Source organism: Grampus griseus (genome assembly GCF_964374135.1).
Source record: "Grampus griseus genome assembly, chromosome: 2".
Classification (NCBI taxonomy): domain Eukaryota; kingdom Metazoa; phylum Chordata; class Mammalia; order Artiodactyla; family Delphinidae; genus Grampus; species Grampus griseus.
The window spans coordinates 55,838,993-55,846,555 of record NC_139018.1 but is presented as its reverse complement, the minus strand read 5'-3'; positions in this window follow the sequence as shown (position 1 = coordinate 55,846,555).

The following is a 7,563-nucleotide window of genomic DNA, read 5'->3' as shown; positions in this document are numbered from 1 at the left end:
CTCTCATTTACAATTCCCTTTCTTTTGAGTGGCATTGGCATGGTCTCTGACATTTCCTGGATCTAGATAAGGGGGTGTTGAGTTTGGCCATAGTGGGAAATATTTATGTGTTTCATAGTTGCCTTTGTAAGTCATTCTGATATAGAAATGACTTCCATCTTCTATCTCCCTCTGTGCCAATACATTAGATACCATGACAAGATATACCTTATTGAAATGTAAAAGAGTCTGTGACACACAATCCCAAAATATATCCAAAAAAAAAAAAAACACACACTTGAAATCAGTAAAGCCAAAACCTAATCTTTGGAAAATTCCTTAAGTAATCACATGTGAAAAGTCATAAGCAGAATGTTTGGTTCTCTTTGAAGCATGGTCCAACCAGAAGTTTTCTCCTGACAAGAATATAGGAAGAAGTGATCAAAGATTATGCATCCAAACCTTTAGAGAAAACCATGTTTGAATGGTATGTCAAGCTGTTTATTACTACAAACAATGTTGTTTTTCTGGATATTTTCAAGTTTGTGGTAATTTAGAGATTTTTTTCTTAAATTCTAACTTGTAGTGATTTTTAAAAAATTCTAAATGGGCACTTATTATGTGAATTTGTACTTTTAATTGTGTATTTTTTAAAAACAGCAACCAAAATTTTAAATACTCAGTTTTCACAAAATCTGGAGCTACCACTGTTTATTCCAGTGTTCGTTTATACTTCACAGAAGGTACATGGTTATAGAGTATCACATCTCAGCTGCCTGCCATGCCTTATTTTAGAGCACATGGCTCCTCCTCTGAGCTGATGATTCCAACTAGACATACTTGGCCTAACCTCTCATATGTATGCACATATATATGTACAGCCTTTTTGCTTGTATGTTTGGGGGGCACCAAAATTCCTCCCAAAATGGCTATACCATTCTCATTCCAGCACCTGGCAAATATTTCTTGATACTTCACAACCATCTTCCAGATTTCCCCCCATACTAGGTATAAAATCATATATCATTTTAACTTGCATTCTTAATGCATGTTTATGCATCTCTTCATGTGCTTGTTGGACTTCCACATTTTTTTTTCTGTATATATCTGTTGCCTATTTTTACAATGAGGTTGCTGTCTTTTTATTTCTGGTTTGAGTGTATTATTAGTGTATTCTAGGTGTTTGATTTTTTTCCTTAGGCACTACATATAATCTCTCATTCTATCACCTATATATTCAATTTATATATGGTATCTTTCTTTGTACAAAATCCTCTAATGTATTTTTTAAAATAAAAGGACAGGCTACAGATGGAGCTCATTCATAGGACTTTAGAATAAGTAGCTTTATAAGAATTAGCACTGCTGAGCTGTCTTCTTGGTGTAACTCGGAGACATTTCCACTAAGCTAATTTCTAATTCAGGATCATATTCCCCATTTTCAGGCATTAAGTCTGATGATTTTTAAGATAGAGGCTGCTATTCAATCAGGCCTTGTTTGGGCCGGTTCATAGAAGGGCTATTATCTGAGTGAAGTTCACTTAAACTTCCTTAGCCTCTGCTACCTTAAGTACAGTGCTCAGGAGACTAGAAGTTCCCCATTGGGTTCTGTGTGAGGCCAAATTAGTTCAGATGAACTTATTCCTAGAGATCTGTTAAATCTGATATTTTTGAATTTTTAAAACCTAGATGGTTTAGAAACACTTTTTCTATTCATATTGTACAACTTAAAAAGTTATGAATCTGAGTGGCACTTTCATACACTCTTAATACTCAGTTTAAAAAGGAGACCATATGAGCCTATCCTTATTGCTCTTATAAATGTATCACATTTTCCATGGCTTTTTTTCTCCCTTATTGTATCATTTTTTCTTCCAGTTTTATTGAGATATAATAACATATGGCACTGCATAAGTTTAAGGTGTACAGCATAATTATTTGACTTAAATACCTCATGAAATGATTGTCACAAGTTTAGTGAACATCCATCATTTATATAGATATAAAATTAGAAAAAATGTGTGTGCAATGAGAACACAGGATTTACTCTGTTAACAAATTTATTATATAACATACAGCAGTGTTTAAATGTGTATAAATATAAATTATATTTATCATGTTGTATATTACATTGCTAGTACTTACTTATAAGTGGAAGTTTGTAGTACATTTTGACTGACTTCATCCAATTCCCCCTCCCCCCAGCTTCCACCTCTGGTAACCACAAATCTGATGTCTTTTTCTATGAATTTGTGTGTATGTTTGTTTGTTTGTGACTATAATTATCCTACAACACTATGGTAGTTCCTGTTACATAACATAGTGCTTTTTTTATACATTTCAAAATAATCACCAAGATAAATCTAGTTATATGTCACCATACAAAGATATTAGTTATTGACTAAATTCCCCACACTGTACATTTCATAACTGTGACTCATTTGATGTGGAACTGGAAGTTTGTACCTTTTATTCTCCCTCACCTATTTCTTCCCTCCCCCCATCCCCTCATCACTGGCAACAACCTGTTTGTTCTCTGTGTCTATAACTCTATTTCTGTTTTGTTATATATGATCATTTGTTTTGTTTTTTAAACTCCACATATAAGTGAAATCATACAGTATTTGTCTTTCTCTGCCTTATTTCACTGAGCATAATACCCTCTAGGTCCATCCATATTGTCCCAAAAGGCAAGTTTTCATTTCTTTTATGGCTAATATTCCATTATATGTGTAAATTACCTCTTCTTCATTCATCTATTGATGGGCCATTTGGGTTGCTTCTGTATTTGGCTATTGTAAATAATGCTGCAGAGAACATAGGGGTACATATATCTTTTTGAATTAGAATTTTCATTTTCTTTCTTTGGATAATACCCAGGAGTGGAATTGCTGGATTTTATTGTAGTTCTATTTTTAATTTTTTGAGGAATCTCCACACTGTTTGCTATAGTGACTGCACCAATTTACATTCCCATCATCAGTGCATGAGGGTTCCCTTTTCTTCATGTCCTCATCAACACTTGTTATTTGTTGATAATATCCATTCTGATAGGTTTGAGGTGATATCTCATTGTGGTTTTGATTTGAATTTTCCTGATGATAGTGATATTGAGCATCTTTTCATGTGCCTGTTGGCCATCTGTATGTCTTCTTTGTACAAATGTCTATTCAGATCATTGGCCTATTTTTTAATTGGGTTGTTCGTTTCTTGTGTTGTATGAGTTCTTTTTATATTTTGAATATTAACCCCTTATCAGATATATAGTTTGCAAATACCTTCTCCTATTTAGTAGGTGGCCTTTTCTTTTTGTTGATATGTTCATTAGCTGTACAGAAACCGTTTTAGTTTGATGAAGTCCCATTTGTTTATTTTTGCTTTTGTTTTCCTTGCCTGAAGAGACATATCCCCCCAAATATTATTAAGACCTATGTCAAAGAGTTCTGCCTATGTTTTCTTCTAGAAATTCTATGGTTTCAGGTCTTACATTTAAGTTGAGTTTATTTTTGTATATGGTATGAGAGTTGTCCAGTTTGATTCTTTTGCATGTAGCTGTACAGTTTTCCCAAAACCAAGTATTGAAGAGGTAATCTTTTGCCTATTTTATATTCTTGACTCCTTTGCCCTAGATTAATTGCCCATGTAAGTTTAGGCTCATCTATGGGCTCTCTATTCTGTCTCCATGGCTTTTACTCCTGTTTTTCTAGTACAAAAAACATTGTTTTCTAATATCATCAACCTATTAGGTATGACTTTGTAATAATCTATGATAAACTTTGACAATAGAGACCTCAAAGAAAGATGAATCAATCTCTATCTCAAATGCTTCAAGATATTTTAGCAATTTCAATATAAAATAATGAGTCACACTTCTTCCTCATCTTTTCACCTAGATACTTAACACATTTAACATTGATAAAGTTTTTAAATATCATGGATGCTAAAATTATTATTTGATGGACTACTAATTTAAAATTAAGTGATTGCAATTTCTAAGGATATGAAAGAAAGGATACTGAATAGAAGGTGAGTACTTATTCATATACCACAGCAGAGAGGAAGAATTCCTATAGCTACTGGGTATATTTGTGTGTGTGTGACGAACACACAAAAATGGAATAACCTTGGCTTGTAGTTTATTATTAGCAAAGCAACATATACAGTATGACAATAAATAAGTAAAATAATTCAAAGAAATGAGAGGCTGGTACTTATTACATAGTAATCTAGCACATAATTAGTGCTGGCTGTTCCAATGATGCCTCTCAATCACTCTGTAATACATCATAAGTTTATGTTGTAGATAAGAAAATGAAAGCTTAGAAAGTTTAAATGATGGGTCTAAAGTTACATAAGTGGTTAGAGAGAAAGTCAGGGAATTACCCAATTAAGACTCTATGCCACACTGCCTCTAGGTAACATGATGTTAATGCAATCCTGAGAGGAGAGGAAATTGTGAGAGTTACACATTCAATCATATATAATCATTTTTCCTTTTCCTTATTGGAGGCATCAGAGAAAAATGATTATTCAGAACAGTCATTTCAAGTATATTAAACTAAGACTAGGCAAATATATTTCTCTTTTTAAAAAGAAGTATCTCTAAATAATACATTTATAAGCAATTTATATAATGGTATCAACCAAAGCTCTATCAGAATTCCTGTGTCAGATTTTTGTTAAGAAAATAAGCATAAAGGTATTCTAATCTGATTAAATTTTAAATAAATAATTGGCATTTTCATGAACAATTTTATCAGAAATGTTATATACTGTTATACCATAGAAAATATGTAAAAAATCATGTCATTAATTTGATTTTTAATTTGCAACATCTGTTTCAGCCATAAGTATTTTCTTTAAGAACAAAAGCTACCAGTATGTCATCTATTTCTGTGTACTACACCTGAAAAAACTGCTTTATGTTTCCCAAAAGGGAGCCCAATTAGTGTATCATTCTTTAGTATCATTCTTTAAGATGCTGCTCCCTAAAACAACCTGTAAAATAGATTAGACATTTGTTTTTGGAAAGTAAGTATTATCAAACAGGCCCACAAAAACAAGAGGTAAAAAAAAGTCCTAGAGAAAAACTGGTAATGCTGAGAATACAATTCCTAAAATCTGTCTGGTTAAGCAGCCATTAAAGCACCTGGATATCCCAAGAAGATTGACATACTGACTAAAGAAAGACTACCTAGGAGAGTTTTGCTCAGTTGGCCAGAGGTTTGGCTTTTACTAAATGTACTCTGACATAGAGCAGAAGAAAATCTGAAACAAGTTTAAGGGATCTAAATTAAGGCTGCCTAAGCACAGATACGTATGCTTGTTTGAGGCTTTGCAAACTGGCTTAGAATATTGCAAAGCGTTGCCAATACCACTGAGAGAGTCTTCTTTGAAGCAGCAATAGTATATTGGGCTTAACTAGGCTGCCGTAAGCAAAGGGTAAAAAAAATATATTTTAGAAAACTATGGATATAGCTCAATTGACAGTTTTTCTGCCAAAAATTCATTTGTAAATTGATCCTTGGAAATCTGAATCTATTTCTCAAAATATATAGCAATGATTAGTGCATCAAAGATAAGCCACAGATGCCTAACACAATCCTTAAAATATATAAAATCTAGTATTGATTAATGCTTTTTACCCTAGCAGATATTTTTATATGGTTAAATTGTATTCTAAGTAAGTTCCAAGTAAGGTTGCCAATAATACGCATCACTAGCTGATGATGGACATACCCACAGGATCCTGCTGGCTGTAGTGGTGATCATCTGGGGCAGACTTGGGTGGACTAGGACCTCAGAGAAAACCAAGCATTGCAGATCCTCTAAGAGCCTGTTAAAAGTTTTCTAAATAGCAATCAATGTTCATTATAACACTTTATAAGAGAGTTTAATTAAAACATGTGGAATAGCCTTATAAAAAATGGGATTATATTTATGATCCTAAAGAATATTGTTTTACTGATATTTCTCAATTAATGTTTATTTATTTTTTACAATGGCATTAAATCTTGCTTGGGAAGCTTCTCATATTCATATTTAAATCACTATCTAGGAGATGTTTAAGATTTTTACAACTGGGAAGAAAATTAACATCTGGCCAAATGATTTCTTTAATTCTCAAATAATTAAATAGGTTTGTCTTTGACACATTAATGTGATTAAATCAAATAATTTTTGTAATATAGATCCCTTAAATACACATTTAGAATGTATAAAAAGAAATAGGATACGTACTTATCTTAATACCCGTATTTATTTAACATGTCAGGTAAGAACCATTCCCCTAAGTTGCCAGTTCTGGGGAAGAAATAATACTTTCTTAACACTAAGGGAAAGGATTTTTTTTTTTACCTCATTTTTTGGTTTGTTTTTTTCCCTCTCTCCTCCTCTGATGTTGTTCTCTTCTACTCTTGCATACTCTGTTCTGACACAGATACTTATATGTTTTGTGCACTGTAATAGGTGTTGAAGAAATAGTGGTAACCAGAGAGGTGCGGCCCCATGACATCAACACCAGACCTCTATTGGAGACAAAAACATAGAAGTGGGATGATTATTACCACAAACATGAAATATAGGGTATTGTGGAACATATAAAATAAGTTTCTGACTGTAGGTTTATGCCTGAGATAGAGAAATGAGGAAATTTATCATATTTGGGGAAATTAGATAGTATACTTAAATTTTTTTAACATCTTTATTGGAGTATAATTGCTTTACAATGGTGTGTTAGTTTCTGTTGTATAACAAAGTGAATCAGCTATACGTATACATATATCCCCATATCTCCTCCCTCTTGCATCTCCCTACCACCCTCCCTATCCCATGCCCCTAGGTGGACACAAAGCACCAAGCTGATCTCCCTGTGCTATGCAGCTGCTTCCCACTAGCTATTTATCTTATATTTGGTAGTGTATATATGTCCATGCCACTATCTCCCTTCATCTCAGCTTACCCTTCCCCCTCTCCATGCCCTCAAGTCCATTCTCTATGTCTGCATCTTTATTCCTGTCCTACCCCTAGGTTCATTAGGACCATTTTTTAAAATTCTATATATATGTATTAGCATATGGTATTTATTTTTCTCTTTCTGACTTACTTCACTCTGTATGACAGACTCTAGGTCCACCCACCTCACTACAAATAACTCAATTTCATTTCTTTTATGGCTGAGTAATATTCCATTGTATATATGTGCCACATCTTCTTTATCCATTCATCTGTTGATGGACACATAGGTTGCTTCCATGTCCTGGCTATTGTAATGAACATTGTGGTACATGTCTCTTTTTGAATTATGGTTTTCTCAGGGTATATGCCTAGTAGTGGGATTGCTGGGTCATGTGATAGTTCTATTTTTAGTTTCTTAAGGAACCTCCATACTGTTCCCCATAGTGGCTGTATCAATTTACATTCTCATCAACAGTGCAAGAGGGTTCTGTTTTCTCCACACCCTCTCCAGCATTTATTGTTTGTAGATTTTTTGATGATGGCCATTCTGACCAGTATGAGGTAATACCTCATTGTAGTTTTGATTTGCATTTCTCTAATGATTAGTGATGGATACAAAAACAGGAC